Source organism: Cavia porcellus, unplaced genomic scaffold (assembly GCF_034190915.1).
Source record: "Cavia porcellus strain 051 isolate PalLab524CR breed Dunkin Hartley unplaced genomic scaffold, mCavPor4.1 scaffold_15, whole genome shotgun sequence".
Classification (NCBI taxonomy): Eukaryota; Metazoa; Chordata; class Mammalia; order Rodentia; family Caviidae; genus Cavia; species Cavia porcellus.
Genome location: NW_026947498.1, coordinates 19341884 through 19362508, shown reverse-complemented (window position 1 = coordinate 19362508; position 20625 = coordinate 19341884).

The window sequence follows — 20625 nt, the reverse complement described above, 5'->3', positions numbered from 1 at the left end:
TGTACTTGTCATCCTATAGCTTTATTGTAGTTTTGCCAAGGTAATCTGTGATGTGATTTTACTGTATAAAAAGCCCTGGGCACAAAATCAGGGTGAAACCACTTTTATGACTCCTCCTGCCTCTCAGGGCTTTTCTTCTAATGAAACTTTTCTATTCATAATCTCCTTTTTCCTTGACTCCATTCTTTGCATCCTGAAACAGGAACTTGGCACAGTTTGCAGGTTGGGAGATACTTCCCTGTAACACCATCGGTTTTCTTAACATGAGCAGAGTAAAATGTTATCCAAGTTATTTCCTTGTTCTGTAATGGGAAGAGGAGACCCATAGGTCTCGTAATAGATATTTAATAAAGAAAAAAATGGTATTATGTACATTTATTGTTTATAAGTGTCCCAAAGCCCCCTGCAGTTGTGAGTGGGGCTTTTTCAGAAGTGACTGAATCTGAAGTGTATGACCCTGAAATGATTCATGGGGCAATACTAGAATTAAGGGTGACAGGATTATGGGGGTGAGTGTTCCCTACCTAAGTAACCTGGACAAATAAAAGGAGCAGAAAGGCACCCTGAAGGCTTCTTGTTTGCTTTCGGTATTTTCTGCTAACCATGATCTGAACTTTCTCTTGCAATGTCCCTCTGTCGAGCTACTCTGCCTTGGAATCAGTCAATTATAGAATAAAACCTCTACAAACTGTGAGATAAATAAACTCCTTCCCTTTTAACTTTGGATGTCAGATATTTTGTCTCAGCAAGGAGAAAAGTAACTGAGACAACATCTTGGTTGCTTTCACATTTGGCAACTGTAAATAAATCAGTTCTCAACATCCACATGCAGATCATTGGATGAGAAAACATTTTTCAAGTCTTTTGGATAAATACCAAGAAGGGTAATTGCTGGATTGTATAGTAAGATTATATTTAATTTTTTAAAAAATGCCAAATTGTCTTCCAAATTGGCTGTGACATTTTGTGTTTCCACTAACAAATAATGAGTGTTCTTCCTGCTCCACATGCTCACCAGCACTTAGTGTTGTCAGTGCTTTGGATTTTAGCCATTCTAATAAGTGTGAGGGTTATCTCAGTTTTTTTTTTTTTAACGTGCATTTCCCTGATGACATTAAACATGGAATATTTTTTATATACTGAGTTGTCATCTGTATATCTTTGGTAAGGATTTTCTTTAATGAAGAACTATGATTGGATTCATTTAATGTATTCATTTAATTGATAAGGTAATTTGTTAGAGGATACTGAGTAGTTTACAGAATTTCTAGAAGACATGTGTCCCTATCCTTGCAGAATTACCAACAGACGCTGCCTTCTCTCTGTCACTCTGTCTCTCTGTCTCTCTGTCTGTCTCTCTATCTCTCTCTCTCTTTCTCTGTCTTTCTCTCTCTCTTCCCCTCATTCCCACTGACTTAAAAAGGATGTTCTACATCCCTAACTTCTCTCCAAGCTCTCCAATTCATACCACACGTATAGTTGATTACAAACAGTAATGGGTTTGCAAGTTCGTCTTTACTAAACTGGATTGATTGATTGATTAATTATTTGAGACAGGATTTCACTGTGTAGTTCACGCTGAACATAACTCACTACCTAGGCCAGGTTAGATAGTCTCCTGTTTCAGCCTCCTGAGTGATGATATGGTTGTGTATCAATATGCCCAGTGACTTGAAACTGGAATTTTTTATTGTGTACCTCTAAATGAGAGCATGTAGGTTATTTGTTTGTAACTTAGATTTAAATGAACTTACAGTAGTTCTGCCTTCTACCTTGAGAAATAAGAATATAAATTAGCAGAACTAATTAGCATAGCCTATGTGGTTTAAAACAAAATAGAAATCCACAAATATTCATGATGCACCTCTAGTTGCCCTCTTTCCATTAAGCATCCTTCTTAGTTGTTTATTCCATCTTGTTCATGGGTCTTCTTTGACAAATAATCTTTTTAGTTCAGTTGGCTTCTGGCTTTATTTCAGTGGATGCATCTAATGCCTCAACTTTTATCCTTTTTCATACATGTCTTCCAAAAGGCCATACAATGATTAAATGAGCAGTCACCCATGTCTTTATATTTTTCCACAGGATCTTTGAAGGAAAAATTGGCAGAAAATCACCTAAAAGAAAACAATACCCTGAAAGTACTAAAGAAATTATTCAACTGTATTTTGTATTATAAGATTATAGAATATGATATCTCATTCTGGAATATTGTAAGTCTAAAAGAAACATGAGAATACAATCATAACAAAATGAACATAAATTATATAAAATTATCATGTTTGATTTGCAGAACATTCTTTCGAAGAGCGTATTAAATAGTTTATATTTGATAATCTATTAGTCTTAAATTGATCATCTATAGTTCACCCTTCTTGCATTCGGATTTAATATCACTGAACACTAAGGAGCACAGGGAATATGTACACTCAATATAAATTCTCCTTTCTAGCTTCAACATCTACAACCAACTACTGTCTAAAAATACGAAATGGAAAATTGCAGAAATAAATAATTCATACTTTAAATTGCATGCTATCTCGGTCAACTTTCCTGTTGCTAGAACAAAATGCCTGACAGAAACAACTTAAAGGGGGAAGTGGTTCATTAGATTGGCAGTTTCCGCTGTCTCAGTACATCTCAATACACGCTCTACTGCATCTAAGCTAGAAACATGCTGCAGAACCTTGTGGCAGGACAACACGGCTTGCTTACTTTATGACAGCTATGAAAGAGTGCACCAGTGAGCTGACACCAAGCAAAAGCATACCCCAGGACCCACCTCGTCCAGCTAGATGAGTTAATCTACTGATGAGATGAGCAGAGCATACCTTGATCCAATCATCTTTTCAGAAGTCTCTTGATCCCGTCCATTGGACAGTTAAGAAGAGCTGCGTCTCTGAATGCCATTCTGAGTACCATAATTAAATCCTTCCTACTTAAGACAAGCATCATGCTTTTGCCCCACATATTCACATTGAATGTACTACTTCCCTGTCATTTACGTGGCAGATGTTTCAGTTATCAGCTCATCTGTATAATCTTCAGTGTTTATGCTCAAGTACCTTTATTTAAGTAATAATGATCCCAAAGTGCAAGGCTAGTGATTGTAAGCAGACATCAGGCTGTAAAGTAAGAAAGGACATGTAGAAGATATAGGTTAAAATGGCATATATAGGACTTATGACTATCTGCATTTTCAAGCATCCACTAAAAGTCATGCACATTAGTGGGCGTTACTATATGGTCCCAGGTCTCTTGTAGAACACTGTGATTTTTACAAATGGCTAGATTCTATAGGTTATTATCTGCAGTGATTTTTCTAAGATCAAATAATTTCTTAGCAGTTCTTGATAAAGAGAAATCATTTCAAATAACAAAATATTTTAGCATCTTAAAATACTGTCTGTAAGGTTATGTAACATTTTAAAAAAAAGTAAACTGTAACTCAAAGTATGCATGAATGAAATAGCTTTAGAAATAGTTTACACTTTCAGTAATTGATCATTTTATTTTGTCATCATAATGTATAAACACTTCTCCTGATTTTAAAAACAAACTAATTTATCATGATCTGCTGTCTATAAATTTGATCATACTACAAAGCATAAATTGCAGGAATTAAATGAAATTCGTTGATGTTTAGACTTGCATAGTTTATAACAGGCTGTTTTGAAATAAAAGAGTATTTCAGATTCATTGCTCTGCAACCAATACTAGGTTTTGTATAAAGATGTAGTTAATTGAAATTGTGTAGTGACTAAGGGCTTTAACTTTTTGTGCTTTTTCATTGACTTCTGACATTAAAGTGACAATACACTTAAGAAACTGTTACTTCAAATAATCCCACAGGGGCTTTCTGTATTCAAAATTTTTTACTATATAAAGATAACTGAATACAAATTTTAATGAATTTATGGGTAATCATCAAACAAATGTTCTTCTCACAATACATAATAAAATAATAATTAAAATAAAATAATGATTTACATTTAAAATCTTGAGACCAAGGAGTAGTAATTTTTTCAATATGTAAATATGTAAATATGTAAATAGCTTTTCAATATGTAAATATGTAAATATGTAAATAGCTTCAATATGTAAATAGCTTCTCTAGCCACATGTTATGTATCCTAAAACATATTTGAGTACATATTTATTAAAACACTGGATGGCAACTATGATTAAAATAAATTTAATTCATTATAAGTAAGCTTAGTTTGCTCATTAAGTTAGGAGATTGTTACTGTTAAGTTTTCTGGGTGCTCATACTTCCAAATGACAGTAATGTATGTTTATCCATGGATAAGTCATATATCATGAGCATATATGTATATATGTGTGCATGCATGAATGTGTGTGTATTGTCTAGTGTTTTCATGAAATTGTGCCACATTTCTGCTAATTTGGCATGTATAATAGTATTCAATATAAAAGTAAAACGTAATCTTTTGACTCAACTTGACAAAAATTCACGATACATATAGCAAATTTATGAATTTATTAGTATAATTTCTGCCAATTCAATGCTTATATGTAATGATTACTATTACATATTACATAATGATTACTATTACATACAAGCTTATATGTAATGATTAATATTTGTAATTAAGATACCACTTATTAAAGTACTAATGATTTTCTACATATTTGCTATTTATTCCTTTGGCAAATTTTGAAGCCTACTAACAATACAAAAGAGTGCTGTAACAGAGAAAAAAATTACATTCTGAAATAATTTTTAAAGAGATAGCTATATGCAAATAAGGGCAAAATCACATGAATAAGCAGATGCTATATTTTTTTTTACACTTTTTTTTTCTTTTCTTTTCTTTTTTTTTTTTTTATCAGTACCAGGGATCGAACTCACGACTACCTGATTGCAAGGCAGGTGCTTATGCCGCTGAGCTAAATCCCCAGCCCCAGATGCTATATTCTTGATAGTAGCAAAAAATTGCACTATAAGGAAAGTCCTTTATACTTCTATGACTCATAACAACTTGTGCCACCAAGTAAATTTCATTATTTAACATATTGATTTAGTAAAGAACATTTTTTGGATTTTGTTCATTCATTACATCACTACAAATTACAGCAGATCACTTGTCATTGTCTTAACAATAATGCACCTTTGACAAACTATGACTGTCCCCTGTTAATAATTAGCCCATTCTACTTCTATTTAATTTCTGAAGGTGAATTTTATTTTGTGTTTATCCTGATGCACTGGACATTTGAGTGCATTGCTTCGTATCAATCACAGTACACAGGTGGTCATTTTCTTATTTCAATTGTTTCTGGAAATTGTTTCCCATAAAACCTCAAAGATACATGTTTCACATGATAGGAATGAGAAAATGAGTTTAATAAGCCTGTCAGGTATCTAATCCACCTGAAAGCAACCAGGAATTTCAGGAGCAGTGGAAGCAACCATTGGCTGTCTTATTTGATTGCCATTTCATTTCTTTCTCTCACTCAGTGACTACTATTTGTTAGCATTCTTTGTTTCATTACTTAATTTCTTATTTCCTAGTCTTTCCTTCTAGTTCTTGGATAACAGAGAAAACAACGTTGGAACAACCAGCATTGTTCTTTGTCTAAATATTCTATTGAACACTGGCTGTTAGGTTATTTTGAAGAAGGATGATTTGTAATAAATCATGGCATATACCAATGACAGTTTCAAATGAACACGTTTATTGGGCCAGACAAGTACATAACGAAGAGTGTTATTTACCTCAGGTGCTGACATATAGTGCCAGATGTTGGATTTAAACTCTGACTCAGTGATTGTGGCTGAAAACTGCATTGGCATTTTAAAAAGCATCTGTTATAGACGCTGATGCGATAAAAACACGAACCACAGAGCTTAATGTAGGCAATGCTGAATGAGAGTTTAAAATGATTAGTTTGGAAAGTTCAGAAGGCATGAAGGCTGAAATAAACTCAGAATATGAACATGTTCCTATGAAATGGTGCTTTTGGGGTGACGTTTAAAAATGTTTTCATATGGATGTATTTAAACTACATAAATAAATTCTAACGTATCATGAAAATGCTGCTTGCATTTCACTGAAAAATATATCTTTATGATAATTCTGCTGAACTAAAAAACTTCACATTTTGGTGCAGGTGTCAAAAAATTTGAATATGACTTAAGAGGGACAATTTCAATATTGCAAAATTTGTAATATTTAAAGTTGTACAAGTAGTTCTACAAATAACGCTAAAAATCTGATACTATTTTTTCCTGCAGTAATTAGAAACACATAACCTGTTAAAAATATTATAATATCTTTTGGAAAATATGTAAATAAGTTAATAAGCAAAAATTTTAAATTGATTTAATATTTTGATACTAATACATTACAAATGGTATCTTGCCTATAAAACTAATAGATATTCCTGTATAATTTATGAGAACACATTATTATTAAAAAGACTACTGATTTTTCCATTGCAGTTTTTGGTTTGATAAAACATTCACATTTTGTAAAATGAAAAGAACTGATGTGTTTAATTTGTAGATTTTCATGCTTTATTGAATAAAACATATGAAAAACTTGTATGTGTAGAATTTATTATTGCCATTATCCAAAGACAATAAGAATTTTAATAGATTAAATATCACATGATTATGTTTTTCTTTGGTTATTTATTTAAATATTCAAAATAAGTGTCATTTTTCATACTTATTAGATTTAGTAATCTAAATCATTTAAGTATATGCATACATTTCTATTCTAATACATTTTCAGGATAATAGAATATAATGTGTTTAAGTAATTTACTATTTTTAATATCTGCATATATTTTATGAGACTGTATATTAGTCAGATTTACAATCGTTCAGTAAAATACCCAATATAAGTCACTCATCATATCAAAACAGTTTATGTTTTCTCATGATTTTAAGATTTAAACCCAAAATGTGGCAGCTCCAAAGGTTTGTATAAAACAAGTTAGGTGTATGTGTTGGGGTGCATTATCACATATCAAGCAAAAAAAAAAAAAAAAAAAAAAAAAAAAAAAAACCTGAAAGGAAATAGGAAAGGTAAGGGTCAAACTTCCTGGATGACATAACTTCAGTGACCAAAATACATACTTAAATACTCCCAAATATTACGTAGTCCACATCACCTTCCAATACTGTCACATCATATACATGTTCCTTTGGGGGCTACTAACCATAAGCAAACCATAGCATCCTCTCTGCTTTTATCACACAGCATTGAAATGTCAATAACATCTGGTGCTATCCCCATCACTGAATTATAAAATTATAACATTTTATTTCATGATAACAGATGTGCATGAATTATTTTTTTGTATTTTTGCAGAATTACACATCACTCCTTTATTAACTAAAAATAAAGACTTGAATGACTGTAATTTACTATTTCATTTGAAAATAATATCATCATTTTGTGGGAACTGCTATTGCCTTCCCAGAGGACAGCCAGTTTTGTGCTCATAATTCTCTGTTACTATACTGCATTTCCTTTCTGCAGCAGTTGATTTAGAGATGCTCAAATGATCTTTAGATGCTTAAAAAAAAAAATGATGAGATTTTCAGAAAGCGAGAATCCCCTACTTTTAACTTTTTCAATCCTATTGGAAACTGTAATTTGGTCCTGAAAGACAATCCTATTGGAAACTGGAATTTGGTACTGAAAGACAAGAAGAGCAGAAAACAATTCAGACAAGTGCCTTTTGGCAATGAAGTTGAAGCTAAATCCATCCCAAGGTTCATCAAACGTGTCCAGTTTATAATCTGTTTGGTTTTTGAAAGTCTGTTATTTTCCTAACAGTTTCAGTTGAGACCATTTTACAAGACTGGATTACCTGAAGGAGACCTGCACAATGCTGTTCAGTTCTCTTACCTGCTCACTCCCTAATCCAGGAGTATTAGGGACACTCCAAGGGGGCATTTGAATAAATTTGACCTTTGTGTTCAGTAAAATCACTTGGTTCTGACTTATCTCTGGCCCCCTTCTTTCTTTTGCTATCTTGCTGGATTGGCCATTCAAGTAAGTATAAACCTTGTATTTTAAAAAGTTCTATAATCACCAGCCAATGCATTGGCCCATTGCTTTTCCAGCGGGTACATTTGCATGTACAAGGAAGAGTTCCATTCATAATAAAAGATGTAGGAATGATGAGAAAGCCTGAGACTCAAAAAAAGCTGCTAACAGTTCTTCAACTGTAATGGTTGGTTAATGTATCCACTCTAAAATGCTTGTCATTCATAGTTTACTACTGTGACACTAGACCACAAGGTATGCACTTATGATATTTGTTCAATGAGATCTATATATAATTAATGAGATAAGTAATTTCAAAGAACAATAAATGCTACAAAGAATTAGAAAAAGAGTTTAATTGGAATTTAATTTAACTAGAGGATCCTCTATAAAAACTTAAGGTGGAGAATATCTCCTGGTTAATCAAATTAGGCCAGGAAGAGCACATATTATCAAAATTCTGACTTTTATATACAGGAAAAGTATCACATTCTAGCATGACCAAAATAGTGGCTGGTACACAGAGGTCGAAGATGAGTAAGGAATTTAAAAGAGCTCGAATTTTTTTCTGTTGATTGTCACTGTTGTGGGGCCCAAACTTACTTAAAAGGATAGAGGAAGAAAAGGATGAGAGGCATTCTGAAAAGATTCAATTACCGTGATGCATCTTGTCAATACATAACAAAAGAAAAGCACTACTTGGCAGTAAATACATGTTGTACATAATAGTTCTATTCAGGATTTCCTGAGATTACAAAAATGTACAGGAAAGAGGATGCTTATATAAGGAGAGTAAAGTAACTGCCTTCATTTTATGGGCTGCCATAACCAAACATCACAAACGAGGTATATTACAGAAAACTGACACTGATTTCTCAGAGTTCTTTTTTTTTTATTTTATTTAAAAGGAAAAAGAGAAAAAACAAAACAAAACAAGTGTAAGGGTACAAGTAATACAGAACTACAAAAAAAAAAAAAAAAAAAAAAAAACAGTAAGAAATCACCGGTTAATAGATTACATATTATCATCTTAGAGATAGTTGCTCAAATCACAGTATCAAAGCATACAAAGTAGACACTCAAACAGTGAGACTGCAAACAGTTGTGTTCAATGATCCAACCAAAAACATTAATATGGTCAGCTATTTAACACCCCTAAACACTCTTGCTGTTGTATCATTTAGAACTCTTTTTTTCCCTCTGTCTTTTACAACAAAATTTACACATTTTGGGTTTTATTACTCCTTAGTTCTTATTACTTTTTTGGGGGGTGGAGAGAATAAAGTCAAATATGGCAAAACAAAGCTGTCAGTCAAACCAAGGATAGACATAGCACATGATGTAAAACAGAGTACAAGGTTATCAACAATGGTTATCAACGATGTCTCTTGTTTCCTTAAAAAGAATTGTCTATCTCATTATATATTATAAAGTTGAACAAAACAGTAGAGAACAAGACCAATAAAACTTAAGCATTGTAAACATTACAGGACTTCCAAAGGAGACAATAGTCAAACCAGAACGGGCATTTTAGTGAATCTTATTGCCTTCAAAGTAGTTGCCTATACCCTCAAACTTGATGCTATCATACAGAATGGAACAGAGTCTAATCAGTCAAAACAAGAGAGTGGGAGTATTACAGGACTTCAAAACAAGTTAATAGGAAATCAAAAAAGTTACCGTTATATATCCTGCTAATTTTTTAAATTTTTCCCCTTAAAAAAAAACATAAAAAATAACTAAACATTTTTTTAATGAATAAGGCAGAGATTGAGATAAAACAGGACATAACAATATAACAATACAGGTCAAAGCATGACTGTTTCAGCAACCTAGTGATTCACCACCAAATAACCCGACTTAATAGTAGTTACCATAGTGTCTGTCTTTTTCCTTGAAATATTTGAATAAAACTTCATATACTATAGCTTCAAGTATTTCCATATCAAGAAGCCCAGAATAAAGCCTTTCTAATTAATAAGTCAATACTTTATAAGGCTTCAAGGCCACATAATGGGGAATCATGATTACCACATATTTTCAGAGTTCTGGACACTAATTCTCCAAGATTAAATATCACCAGATTCAGTGGTTTGTGAAGACACCTTTAAGATTTATAGATAATGTTTACTGCCCTTGGTGAAAAGATCTAGATAGCAGTTCTATACACGAGAACTAACTTTATTTGTGCATTGTCATCATGAGTTAATAATCTCTCAAAAGTCTGCTAACCATGTTGGATTTTTGGTTAGATTTCAGCATTAAGAACTTAGGGTCTGTTTTGGTCTTGGCCCATGCCTGTAATAACTGGGGAGATAGAGGCAAGAGGGTTGCTGTGGGTTTGAGGCCAACCTGGGCTACATAGTCAGCTCACGACTAGCCTGGACTTCACAATGAGTCTTTGTCTCAAAAAAAAAAAAAAAAAAAAAAAAAAAAAAAAGTTGGGAGAGGAGAAGGATGGAATAAGTATTTGATAACTATTTGGACCATAGCAGCACCTATGGTTCTTCCCAGTGAGGAAAGTAAAGATTTTGCCCAAACACTGTGGTCACAAACTTCCTTTTTCTGTGCAACACAGAGTAATATCATGTTTTCTAAGCTACAGTTAGGCAACAGAGAGAACAAAAGCTTCTAATGATCGCAGCAGAAGTTATTCAGATTTGCTAACTGGACAGATCACATGTGTTAGCAAATATTCAATAGTGACTTCCTATTGCACAAAATCTCAAAAATTTAACTCAATAGAAGTTTATATTTTTTTCTCGCATGAAGTAAAATAATGTTTCCTAATGGCAGAAAGTACCTCTGTAGTACCTCTTGCAATAAGTAAGTACTCCCGGTTCCTTTCACATTTGATTCCACTGTTTTTCTTCAATTTGTGGTATTGAAGAATTACTGGGATGAAGCCCAAAAGGGAAACATTAACAGGGGTTGCTGGTTGGAGGGTTCCATCGGACTGCACTTGAGGTAGAAGAAGCTATCTTAGTGCATGTCCTCTATCATATATAAATGAGAGAGACTCTAAGTGTTGTATGATTCTGTTTCTAGGACACAAGGTAGTAGGTCTGGGAATGATCACATTTTTTGACTTTAGTCTGTTGTTCTGGTAAGCAAGAATGTTTATAAAAGAAACCGAAGGGTGGAAATTTTTCTATCGACATTAGCAATGGCCAAACACTCCCCTACAAGTGGAAGTTGACCCAAATGTTTACAAAAACTGGGACCCTAGTGTTGAGTGTTGCAGTTACCTAATCCTCAGTCATATACAATGGAATCTGAGTTCCTCACATTTTCTACAACTTTGAACAGTGAGAAATTCTTGAAATAAAATTGGCTATCTGACTATTAGGTGTAAAACAGCTGAGAAGGTAAATCATAATTAAAAAACAAAGTCAGTGGCTTATACACAAGTCTCACAGGGAATGCCTGCTAAATCACTTAGAGATTGAAAACTTGCTATTTTAAGCCAGTGCCAGGCTTGTGTGAAAAGTAGTCATATTTGAAGAAATCCAGAAATCATTGAACATAATAGGATAAGTATGTTCAAGTTAACTGTAGGGAAAAATTTTATACTTTTTCAGTTTTGGTTTATTATCAGCTAAACACATTATTTTCTTCTGAAAGTTCTAACTGTGAGAAACAGAACTATCACTACAGTAAGAACATAGGAAACAATTAGTTTCTATTATTGTCCATTTAAAAATTCTTGAAGGTGGTCTATTTTTATTTGAGTGAAAAATACTTACTTCAATTATATTTAATGACATATCCAGTGTAAATGAATGACAAGTATAGTACTGTCAGCTTGGTAGAGGACTTTGTGAGCAAAAGCTTCAGGACTTGCTAACGCACTAATATTTCTTTTCAGTATATTTCAATTGTAAAAGTTCACAAAGGATAAGCAAAAAGAACCAAAGAAGGTGCAAGTGGTCATATTTAACAATAGAAGTCAAGGGTTAGAAATAACATTTCATTATATGTCATGGAAAATTACAATAGTGCAAGACTTTTAAGAAGTGAAAAATATACTTGAGATATAATTCTGCTTCATTTGGTTCTCATACTACATACTTTGTTATTAACCATGTCAGAAACTCACTAGGCACATTCAGAAGACAATGTTGTATTCACAACGATCTGTCCAAATTCTTTTATTGTCTCGATGTGGGAAGACTATATGTCAGTGAAAGTATAACTCATAAAATGTTCAGTAGACAAGTTGCCCTATAATTATCACAATCTGACAAGGACTAATCTGAGAGGCAGTAATAGATCAATTAAGGACAGTAATTAAAAACTAAGGGATATTAAGTCCAAAACAGGATACATATCTGCCTTAAGTGGAAGAATTGATAGTGATAATCAATATTACAATTTTTAGAAATCTTTGATATTATTTCTATTTTATGTTTATAACGTTTTTTTCTTTGGTTTCTGGATGTTTCTATATAAAAATTATCTTTTACTTGAAGGATTAGAAAAACCATTAGTGGGACAGACATGCTGATTATTTTTGTAGTTCTATCTGTGTACCAAAATTAAGAATATTAATTATTTAATATTTATTTTATTGGAGGCACAACAGAACTTTTTTACTTTTGCTATGGCTATATGTTACTGTCTTTTTGCATAAATCTGTAAACAGATATCTCACGGTAAATACTTTAACTTTTTAAAATAAATATATGTGAAATTTTTTAAGCACATTGCATATGAGGTAGCGAAATAAACTATTATATTTTAAAATCATCAAATGTGTAAAAATGTTTTCATTTATTATGCCAAGCATTATGTCAGTTCATTAATAACAATACATAAATTCAATTAAGATGAATAAAATAATGGAATAAAGAAAATGAGAAGCAATTTCAAATACTGATTCTTAAAGTAGACAGCAAGTTTTTGTTAGATATATATATCATTTCACATCCGCAAATAATGATAATTTAACTTCTTCTCTTCCTATCTTTACCTCTTTTATTTCTCTCTCTGTCTAATTGTTCTGGCTAAGGGACATCCTTATCTTGTGCTTGATTTTGAAGTAAAGATGGATAATAACAACAGCTATGGAGGCTCTCTGAGAGAGCAGGTTAGAATCCAGGAGTGGTGCAGTGTGAGGAGTCCTAAGCAAGGGCAGATATACCCTGCTGACCCAGTAATGAACTAAGCTGAGAGAAACCAACTGGAAATGCAATCCTGATGCTGTGACCAGAATAGATAAAACCTCAGCACGGAAGCTGAAACCCATGCCTCTGGAAACCGCGATTTGAATTTCCTGTTGCCACTGCTGCGTCTGATCTGCACAACAGAGATAGAAACACAAAAGCTCTCAGAGCGGGAATGAGCAAATGGAATTGAGAGTGGGACTGGCGGGGAGCCCTGCATCAACCTGTGGTGAGTGAGAGGAACGGAGACCCCCCTTCATAGATAAGGAGGCTCCAACAGAGAACTTTCTGGGAGCAGGCAGACTAAACAGAACAGGGCGCTGCAGTGACTTTAGTTGCCCATTCCCCTCTCAAGTGGGATTGTTGGGGAGCACTTGGCCTGGGTGACGCCACAGACTAAGAGCCAGTAGGCTAGCCCAAACCAGGTCCCAGCGCCTGGCGGTGCACCCTAGCAGTTAAGCCTTCAGTTGGTAGACCTGGAGGGGTGGGCCCAGTAGAGGCTGCCCAGGTCTGTGTCTCCCTAGTACACTGCAGTGGGCAGGAACACCTAGCAGGCACAATTCAAACAAACTTTAACAGAGAAAGAAAGAAACGGGGCCTCTTACATACGCTTGTATGGAAGGAACAAAAAGTATGGGAAGACGAAGCAACAAGAAAAAGGTCCTCGGCCCCCAATCCTGAGAACACTGATCCAGAAAAGGCAAATGCAAAGGAGAATGAGGACAAAAAACATGCAATATCAGACATGGCACCAATAAACATAAAACAATATCTCTGGAGCCTTATAGACAAGTTCAAAAGTGAAGTATTTAACAAATTAAGCAAGATATAAGTAGAATCGTTAGAGAAATGCTAAGCACCTCCAAAAAAAAAAAAAAAAAAAAAACAGATGGTCAAGTAGAAGAACAGAAAAAAAGGGGAGAATTGTTTGATTGAGAAAATAGAGAAAACATAGAATATGTGAAGCAGGTTCAAAGAGATTACCAGGAAACTAAAAACTCTATTGAAAGCTGGCATGACAGCTTGAAAGAAACTAAGGATAGATTATCTGAACTGGAGGACAGCTTTGTAATGTGGGAACATGAAATGAAAAACTTCTTAAAAATAACAAGGAAACAGACAGCAATAATACAAAGGCTAGAAGATGATAAGAGGATCTATAACTTAGGAATTAAGAATGTAAAGGAAGAAGTAGGGACACAAACAAATGAACTACAAAGGATATTCACAGAAATAATCCAGGAGAATTTCCCTAATTTAGCAAAAGGTAAAGATACTCAGATGTATGAGGCATACAAGGACCCCAGCCACCTAAAACCCAAACAGAACTACACCCAGGCATATAATAATCAAAATTCCAGAAATCCAATATAAGAACAGAATATTAAAAGCCATCGGAGACAAGAAACAGATCACTTACAAGGGAACACCCATCAGAATTACAGCAGCCTTCTCGGCACAAACCATCAAATCAAGAAGGGCATGGGGGGAGATACTTTAAACTTAGAAAGATATTAACCACCAGTACAACTGTTCCTAAAAATTAATGGAGAAACAAGGTACTTCCAGGATAAAAAGGAACTAGGGAAATTTGCAACCATCAATTCAACTGTACAGAGAATACTGCAGGACATTCTAAAAAGAAAAATAACAAGAATCCAGAAACAGTGTCAAAGAGGTCACAATGAATGGCACAGAAAGCGAAATAAAGAAGACAAACTGAAAACTAATGACAGAAAAAGTTCAACAGAAATGAGGCAGAGAAGGATGGATGGTAGGAACAGCTATTTTGGAGAAAACAAGACATCTTAATAGTTAGTGTTGATTTAATATCATTTTCTTTTGAAGTCCCATCAAGCTTTTGTTCTTCTGTCTCTATTGGTCTTAACATGTTGTATCTTATTGAATTTTATGATATGTGATAATATAAACAAAAACTTTTGTAATCAAGGAGATTATATAGAAACCATGGTTCATTTTCTGTTAGTTGGTTCTAAATATGCTGTAATACTGTCATTTTCTTCTTGAATGGTTTTACATTGTCTTGATATGTTTGATACTACAGTATACGAAGTTTTACTCAAAGATTTCAAGGAAAGAGAAGCTATGGTAACTACTTTTATGTAGGGATATCTTATGGTGAAACACTATTTTGCTTAAATGGCTATGTTTTGACCTGTGCTGTTTTGTTGTTATGTCCTCTTTTATCTCAATCTCCTTTTTTATTATTGACTTTTTTATTTGTATCTTTTTAATTAAGGAAAAAATTCTGTTTTTTCATCATATACTATGTCCATCCTTCTGATTTGCCTGACTCTGTTTTGTTATGTCACATTTGATTTTATTCCCTTCAAAAAAAAAAAAAAGTAATAAGCACTGTGGGAGTAATAAAACCCAAAATGTGCTCTTCTAATTGTAAATATGAGAGGAAAAGAAAGTGCTCTACAATGTATGACTGCATGTATATTTAAGTCTATAAGATAGATAACCATATTACTGAGTTTTGTTGAATCATTGAACAGAACAGTTTGCAGTCTCACTGTTTGAATGTCCACTTTATATGCTCTAATTTTGAAACTTGAACAACTATTTCTAACATGACAATATGTAATCTCTTAACTAGTGATATCCTACTGTTTATTTTTTCTTAAATTCTGTATAACTTTTACCCTTTTTTGGTTTTTTTTTTTTCCTCTTTAAATAAAATTTTTAAAAATATTTAAAAAATAAAGTAAAGGCTTTTAATTTTTGGCCACTTAGTATGATACTGGCTGTTGGTTTACCTTTATTATATTGAGGTATAGATCATCTATCTCAATTTTCTGTAAAGTTCTTATAATAAGTGAATATTGGACCTTATCAAATTTTTTCTGTATCTATAGAAATTATCATGTGATTCATACTTTTGGTTTTATTAAGATGGTGAATTACATTTATTGATTTACATATGTTGAACCATTCCAGCATATCTGGGATGAATCCCACTTGGTCATGGTGTGTAATCTTCATGATGATTTGCTGCATTCTATTTGCCAATATTTTATTGAGGGTTTTTGCATCTGTGTTCATTAGGGAGATTGGTCTGTAGTTCTCTTTTTTAGTTGGTTCTTTCTTTGGTTTTGGTACCCAAGTAATATTTGCTTCCAGGAATAACTTAGGAAGAATTGCTTCCCTTTCAATTTCATTGAACAGTTTGCGGAATGTCGGCATTAAATCTTCTTTGTACTTCTTGTAGAATTCTGCTGTGAATCCGTCTGGGCCTGGGCTCTTCTGTGTAGTTAAGGCCTTAATTATGTTTTCAATTTCATTAATAGAAATTGGGTGATTCAGCAGTTTTGCATCTTCTCAACATGGCTTTGGTACTTCATATGTTTCTAGGAATCTGTCTATTTCTTCTGTAATCAAACCGAGGAGAGTAGAGGTTTTTGAAATAGATGTTGATGATCTTCTGTATTTCTACAGAGTCTGTAGTGATTTCACTTTTTCATCACTTATTGCATGAATTTGAGCTTTTTCTTCCCTTTTTAAAATAAGGTTGGGTAGGGGCTTATCAATTTTATTTATTCTTTCAAAGAACCAACTCTTTGATTCATTGGATTGTTTTCTTAGTCTCTATTGGCATTAATTTCTGCTCTGATTTTTATCATTTCCTCTCTTCTTTTGGCTTTGGGCTTGACATTCGTCTTTTTCTAGATGTTTGAGGTGTAATATCAGGTTACACCTGTTGTGCAGCTAGTGATGTGGGAACTCAGTGCAATAAATTTTCCTCTGAGGACACTTTCATTGCATCCCACAGATTCTGATAAGTTGTATTTGTATTTTCATTTGCCTGTAGGTATTGTTTAATTTCCTCTTTAATTTCCCCTGTGACCCATTGATTACTCAAGAGTGTGTTATTCGGTTTCCACGTGTTTGTGGGGTTTTGGCAGTATCTTTTATCATTAATTTCTAATTTCATGGCACTATGATCTGATAGCATGCAAGGGATAATTTCTACTCTTTTGCATTTATTTAAATATGCTCTATGAGCTAATATATGGCCTATTTTAGAGAATGACCCATGTACTCTTGAGAAGAATGTATTTTCTGATGTTGTTGGGTGGAACACTCTGTATATGTCTATCAAGTCCATTTGTCAGAGGTGTGATTCAATTCTGTTATTTCTTTGCTGAGTTTCTGTCTGGTTGATCTGTCCATTGGTATCAATGGTGTGTTAAGGTCTCCTGTTATAATTGTGTTGCTGCTAATTTGTTTTTTCATTTCTGTTAATACTTACTTTATATAACTCAGTGCTCTGGAATTTGGTGCATATATATTTAATATAGTTAACTTTTTCTCTTGAAGTTTTCCCCTAACCAGTACGTAATGACCTTCTTTATCTCTTATGATTGTTATTGGTTTGAAGTTCATAAGGTCTGCAAACAGAATAGCTACTCCCACATTTTTGGGGGGTTCTTGTTGCATGACATAGTGTTTTCCATCCTTTGACTTCAGTCTGTGAGTATCCTGTTGGGTTAGTTGAGTTTCTTGTAGTCAGAATATGGTTGGATTTTATTTCTTGATCCATTCTGCCAGTCTGTTTCTTTTAATTGGTGCATTGAGAACATTTACATTAATGGTTATAACTGTTATATGTTGGCTTATTGTTGACATGTTATCTTTTTGCTGTTGCATCTTTATCTTTCTATTCTGTCTATCTTTCTAATTGTCTGGTTTGCTTAGTGGTTTTTTCCTAAGTGTATCTAAACTGTCTTTCAATATTCTTTGCAGGGTTGGCTTGGTGATCATGAAGTTGTTCAGCTGTTCTTTGTCATGGAAGTATCTTATTTCTCCATGCAGTTTGAAGGACAGTTTTGAAGGCTACATCAGTCTAGGTTGAAAATCATTTTCCTTTAGGATCTGAAATACTTCACTCCATGTTCTTCGTGGCTTCCTGTTTGTGTTGAGAATCTGCTGTGATTCTGATAGATTTTCCTTTATAGGTGATCTGTCTTTTCTCACAGCTTTTTGTATTTTATTCTTATTTTAGATTTCTGCGATGGTGATTATTATATGCTATGTGTAGCTTTATTTTGATTATGGCTATTTGGAGTTTTATATGCTTCACCAATCCTAATGTCAGTTTCCATCCTCATGTTTCGGGAATTTTCAGCTATGACTTCTGTGAGTAGCTTTTTGATATCATTTGTGCTTCCCTTCTTTTTCATTTATCCCTACTAATATTAATTTGTTTTTCTTTGCATCATCTTGCAGCTGTTGAATTGTTATTTCCTGACTCCTTGTTTCTTTTTAAAGATCTTTCCTTTCCTGTTCACTAGCTACAAACTTGCCTTCGAAATCTGAAATTGTATCTTCACTTTCCTTGAGTTGGTTTTGACAACTTTCAATGGAATTTTTGATTTCCTGTATATCTCTTTGAATCTGATTCATGCATTCTGTTTGTTTCTTAAATTATTCATCAAGAGATTCTATCTTTTGTTTTGTTCCTCTAATTTTTGAACTGTGTCTTTTTGAGATATGTTTAGCATCTGTTTCACTACTTTTATCATTTCTTCTTTTACCTGGGAGATTATTTATAGTTTGAATTCCTTTAAAGCGTCCTGGAGTTGCTTCTTTATTTCAGTTGCTATTATTACAGGTATATCAAGTGTATGGCATATATTTTCTTCTATGTACATGGCTCCTAGGGTTTCTTGGGATGGGTTGGAGGCTTGAGATTGCATTTTGGTCTTTTGTTTTGTCATTTTGCTATATTTCTGTGTTTCAAGTGTTTTTCTAAAGCTTCCCCTGGATGTGTTGGAAATTGTGTCCTTAGCCCTAGGCTCCTGGGACTCAATAGAGGTTGCTGAGCATGGTCCAGTCAGGCCCCCAGGCCCTCCTGTGCTACCTTAAGTGTTCTGGGTAGCTGGGCAGGCACTACCCACTGTGGATTATGGGCTAAAGCTCTCCCTGGGCAAAGACCAATGCCCTGAAACTCAATTCACCTGCTCTCCACTCTTGCAATTGAAGAAGGTCATAGGGAAAATCTACTCAGTCTGCAAAACCTCCCAAGGCAAGTTAGAGTGGCTGGGCACTGGGCAGCTCCTTGAGCTCTGGGAATAATGATCTTAACACAATGTCGGGGCTCGAGATAGCACACCGCGCGCAATCACCCCAGCTGCCTGCTGAGTTTCCCGGTTCCTGGTTTCAGAGACGGTTGCTGGGCAGGCCTGAAACCTTCCAGGTAAGTGTAGCCTAGTGAGGCTCTGTGGTGGGTCTTTGCTCTGTGCACTGGGTGGGTCTTCGAACACTGGGAGAGGTGATTTTTTTTTTTTTTTTTTGTCTTTTTCATTTTTTTTTTTTTTTTTTTTTTTATTGGTACCGGGTTTGAACTCACGACCGCCTGCTAGCAAGGCAGGTGTATGCTGCTGAGCTAAATCCCCAGCCCCTGGGAGAGGTGATCTTAACACAGTCTTCTGGGCTCTGAATCGGGAGCAGACTCACCCCAGCCACCAGGTGAGATTCCAGGTTCCTGGTTCTGGAGAGGGTCACTGGACTTGGGCAGGCTTGAAACCTGCCAGGTGAGCGCAACCTAGGGGGGCTAGGCTCTGGGCGGGCCCTTGAGCTCTGGGATCAATGATCTTAACACAGGCTCCTGGGCTCTGGATAGGGAGCTGACTCACCCCAGCCACCAGCTGAATTTCCTTGTTCCCAGTTCTGAAGAAGGTTACTGGGTGTGTCCTGTGCAGGCCTGAAACCTGCTACACCTACGCATTCCATTTTATTCATTAGTTTTTTCTGACTAGTAATAGATATATACTCATGGTAAAAGCAAATCAGCATTATCTAAAAAATGCTGCAAGCAACAATTGAAAAGTTTCCTTTAATTTCTATGAAGTATTTACATAGCAGAGACCATGTTATACAAAGTATAGCATATACAAAGCATAACATAAACAAAGTAATTATCATATGTCACTTCACCTTACTTAATGTTCAGAGATTCCCATATTAATAACTTTAAATAAATTTGATCTATTTAAAATTATATAATAATTTTTACGTGAATATATGTAATTTATGTAAATTTTAGACCATTTGGACATTATTTGTTTCCTGACTTTATAGAATAAATATATTATAATGATTGTATGTGAATTTGTATTCACAAATTTTAGTAATTTATAGAAAGGATAGTTTCCAAGAGGTGAATTTACTGAGTTAATTTGAATAAGTAATGGAAAAATAGTTAATATATGTCACGAAAACATTTTCCAAAAGATTATTATAAATCCACTCCAAAGGCAATGTATAGAAATTTATCTACATTTATCAAGACTGCAATTTTTACTGAAAATAGTAATTATGTATTCAGGCTATTATTTCTGACACTTTGTCAGTATAGCCAATTTGAATGCCAATATTTTATACATATACCAAACCTCTTTATTTGC